Source organism: Teleopsis dalmanni, chromosome 2 (assembly GCF_002237135.1).
Source record: "Teleopsis dalmanni isolate 2A chromosome 2, ASM223713v2, whole genome shotgun sequence".
Taxonomy (NCBI): Eukaryota; Metazoa; Arthropoda; class Insecta; order Diptera; family Diopsidae; genus Teleopsis; species Teleopsis dalmanni.
The window spans coordinates 5,008,917-5,013,908 of NC_051847.1; positions in this window are offsets into that span (position 1 = coordinate 5,008,917).

The window sequence follows — 4,992 nt, forward strand, 5'->3', positions numbered from 1 at the left end:
TATTGCAATAATTTAAATGCAATGCAGTTTTGAATGCAAAACTTACAACTTACATTCATGAACGAAGTGCACTTTTTTCACAGCAGACGAAAATGTGAGCGAAGTGTTGCAGCTGCATTTGCTAACAAATTCACGTGGGCCCCTAGGTAGCCGGTTTTGAGGTTTCCATAGATGCGTGCACTTGCCGCTCTCAACTTGCCACCAAAGGCGCTGTCGCAGATGCACTGAAGGCAGCAATTGAAGCAATTAACGCAGTTTTAAATTAACGACTTAAATAATTGATTTGTAAATCGCGCTTAAACTTGAAATTTTAGCTAATAAAGCTTATTAAGAAGTGATGGTAAAATTATTACTTACGAGTATATTGATTATTGCTTACTGCATTTATTAAATGTTCTGTATTATAAAAATATATCAATTAATTGCGATCTGCATAATACAAAACGAGTTAATCGATTTCGATTGTTAATAATAATGCTTATGTCAACAAAAATTAAAATAGTCACAGGTTTAATCACAGGTTTAACTATGTTACATGCTGGTTTTCATTATTTACCCACAGACCTACTTGGGGATATATAGTAATAAACTATATCTTGTAACTATAAAATAGCTAATTTCAACAGTTTCCTTTTTACATTAAACATATTTGTAGATAAGTTATATTGTAGATAAGATTATTATTTATTTATTTGTGAGTTAACATTAAAATTAATTTTAAAGTTAACTAAGAGTAAGGGACTGGAGAACTACGTCCTTCGCCCTATGATATTATTGTTATTAGTACTGGTAGTTGACAACTTCAATTTTTGTGTTACAAGTTCAACAGGAAAAATCCACTACTCTTCTATATCTGGAGTTCCAGAACTCATGACTGTTGAATAGCTATTAAAAAACAGTAATAGTTACCACATACGTGAAATATTCAGTGTTAGACTTAAAACCGATTTCACAGTCATAACTTAAATCTCAAAACTAAATTTAGTGTAAATTAAATCAGTAAAATTGTTGACTTAAATCAGTATTTATAAGTTAGGACTGAAAAATGTATCCTTAATGTTTTAAATATTGTCAAATTATAAAAAACATTTTTACAAAAATATTTTAAAAGCTATCTCCGACTAATCTAACTTAAATCTGCCTTGAGACTTAACTTGCGTTTGAGAAAGCTGCACTTTTAATTTTAAATACTGTCAGAGTATAAAATATTACAATAATATTTTACAACTTATATAATGTGACTATCTTCCACTTATCAATCGGCCCTTTTATGTGCTTAAAGATCTTTCAAACATATTCAGAGTTGATCCATTGATGCAACTTTTATTAATACTTAAATCGTGTAAATATGTGAGGCTGGGAGGTCAGTTCCAACATGAGATGCCTAAAAGCTTTAAGATCACATTAAAAAAAATTGATTTGCTCTTAAAATTTAAATTAAATTAAATCATTTAATTTATATCAAAAGCAAATCAAAACAGAGTTTTAAGCAATTATTTCAATGAATTAAAATTATAGTACATTCACACTGTCTCATTTAGGCACTTGCCTTTTATATTAAATAGTGAGTGAGTAATAAGTGAACGTACACATTATAATGAAATCATTTATGCAGTTCATATAACTTTTATAAACTTCATCTAATAATATATCACTCAAAAAAATTAAATATATAATTTATATATTAAATCATCTATATACATTTCATATATCAATTACATATTTAGTTAATAAAAACTCACCCTCAGTGCCTTTGTTTACAGCTCAGCTGTTGATTGTTTACATTTCACAAATAAAACATGTATCATATGTACAAATTTTGGTAATTTCCCTTGTGGGAAATTAATTTTAAGGGTTGCTTCGACATTTTTCACCTAAATGAGCTGATATATTAATAATGAGGTCACATCTATGAAAGTACCTAAATGAGATAGTGTGAATGTGCTATTATTTTATATAAAATATTAATGTTATGTCACTTTTAAAGTTGCATTTTACGATTATTGTGATTTAAATGAAGGATTTAATTTTATGCAAGGTTCTTTAAATTGCATTAGAGAAATCACAGATTTCATGATTAATAGATATAATATTGTTGACATAAAGTTTATATAATTTGAACCGTAAAGAATTCTTTTTAAGACGTAATATGAAATAAAAAACATAAAGGTTTTATAATTAATTACAAATCGTTTTGCTCCCAAAGCGTCCATTCTCAATTGAAAATATATCAATATTTAATAATTTTATTCGTGTGCAAAAACAAATATAAATATTATTAAAGCGAAACATAAAGCGATTTGAGACGTCTTTAAAATTGTTCGGGGCATTGATGTTAACCTCAAATTGCAACACCAAAAGAAGACATAAACATTTTTACGAGTATCATTTCCTATAGATTTAGTTCTTTGTGCTGGAAACTTTTATGACTCTTGAAACTGAAGCAATATTTTTACAATTGTATTTTGGAGAGAACAATATAGGAAACATAGTAACAGATATAATTTTTAATGATGCTATGTATTGATTTATGCATACAAACCCACCAGCCGTGGGCGCGTGGTGTTTCGATTTTATTTCAATCGAAAGTCCATACTAAGTACGACTTGAAAGTAACATAAGAGAAGGAAGTCTCACTATTCGTACTTGTAGCGATATTACGTAAAATACCACGTCTATTGAAAATGTTTCAATTTTATTAAAATATTTATTGTTGTTAGTTTTGAAATCTTTTAATTAGTTTACTTAATGTGATTTTGAATTATTATTCAATTGTATTGGAGCATATTGTCGGGAAATAAATCAACGAAAATATACAATATAAAAATTATAAATGTTATCAATAATTTGTTGAGTGCATAGGTATGTAATGAAGATGGAAATGTGTAATGAGCTTAAGATGCACTTCTCATGCACTTTTACAAGTTAAATAATCAAGTTGTTGATATCGACGGAAGTGTGTTTTTACACTTAAGCTGTGTGTTTTACACTTTCATTCGACTATAATACTCTTATTATATTCGAAAATTAGCAGGCAATCCCTAAATTTCTGTCCAACAGCCCAACAGCCCAACAGTCCAACGATCAACGAATCAACAATTTGTATAAATTATTTCGATACGCGTATGATAAGCCCAACACTTTATAAATCACATACATTTCATCAGTATCTACGAGTACTAATAACAAGTTGAAAGGCATTAAAATTCGATTAAACATAATTTAACATTAATAAAGTAAAATATTTTATACACATTTTTAACGGATTGAAAAATCCATAAACCACACATGTTCCATTTGTCAATTATTTATAGCTTTGACCAAGAGCACCGAAAATACTTAAAAATTTTATTACAATATTAAACAATAAAAAAAAGAAATAAACTATGCTTATATAAAAAATGAATTGTCTAAATTTTTTAATGATTATAATTTTTGTCTATTTTGTCTATTTTGCCTAAGTGCCTTATACCTTCACTTTGTATTTACCTATCCAGCATACAGCATACAGCATCCAACATACAGCATCCAGCATACAGCATTCAGCATTTGAATCATCTATTTCATTCAGTACGAATATTTTCAGTATTAATGTGAAAGTGATCTCGTCTTCAGTTAGTTCAAGTGTATTACAGTGTATCAAAGCAACAATATACACATGCAAATAGATTTCAAATTTAAATACTCGTACTTCATCTGTAGGTACATATACAGTCACTCACATCTCAAAACATTTCAATGCATATGGTATATGGTTTTATGTTTGTACAATTATCGAATAACAAATTGAAACGATAAAAAACCAATTAACTACAAGAGTTAAATAATAAAATCGCTACATATGAGGTTGATGGGATTGCTGATTTTCTGCCTGAGAAGTATAGGTATACTCATAGGTAAATGCACACTCATAAATGTACCAGTTATGTATCTGTATCTGGCACAGTTTCTTTATAAATTGTGCAGTAAAAAATGAAAAACTGATGCTGCACAAATGTTGCAAGACTCATCCGTGCATAATCCTTAAATAAAGCACTCCTAACGTATTGCTTAGTGTTCGGCAGAAATATGATTTCAATACTACACGTGATGTGAAAAGCAGTAAGGAAATTGCAGTATTCTTTAAATGAATTGTTTTTCATATAATCATTGCCTCTAAGTAACTAATTAACCAAAACAAAATATTTATAAAAAACGGTCAGATTTTTTTTTTTTTTACCGAGAAAACAAAGTCACGGTGTATCTGATTTTACTCCCAAAAGCAAGTCCTAAGAAAAACTATATATTTTATAATTATTGTGAAGTAAAATTCACCTTCTTTCTTTATGCTCTTACATATATTTATATATTTTATATTTTGCATATTTTGTATTTTATGTATCTAAAATACATAAAAGGAATGCATATTCGAATCAATCAATTTATTTTTTATATGTTCTTTTCTGGAAAGAACTGCTATAAGCAAAGAACTGCTGCTACTCGTATATTCAATAAGAACCTTGAATATGTATATAAATATAATTAAATAGATTTATAACTGAGAGGAGAGTAATAATAACGGATGTAAGCTTATGAGCATATGTAAAGCGTTGTTTAGCACAATAAACAGATGGACCATTTGTCACATATTTCTGGGTGGAAATGCATTGTTATGTAAAAAGTTATTCATTTTGTAGTCTTGATTTGTCAGCACTACTTCAGGGTTTCATAGGTATATTTCGTTTAAGATTTGCTATTATAAAATTTAGAGAGAGAGAATGGAAAAAGAGAGAGAGAGTAGAGAAAGAGAGAGTAGAGAGATAGAGAGTAGAGAGATTAGAGAGAGGAAAAGAGAGAGAGAGAGTAGAGACAGAGAGAGTAGAGACAGAGAGAGTAGAGACAGAGAGAGTAGAGACAGAGAGAGTAGAGAGAGAGAGAGAGAGAGAGAGAGAGAGAGAGAGAGGAGAGAGAGTAGAGAGAGAGAGAGTAGAGAGAGAGAGTAGAGAGAGAGAG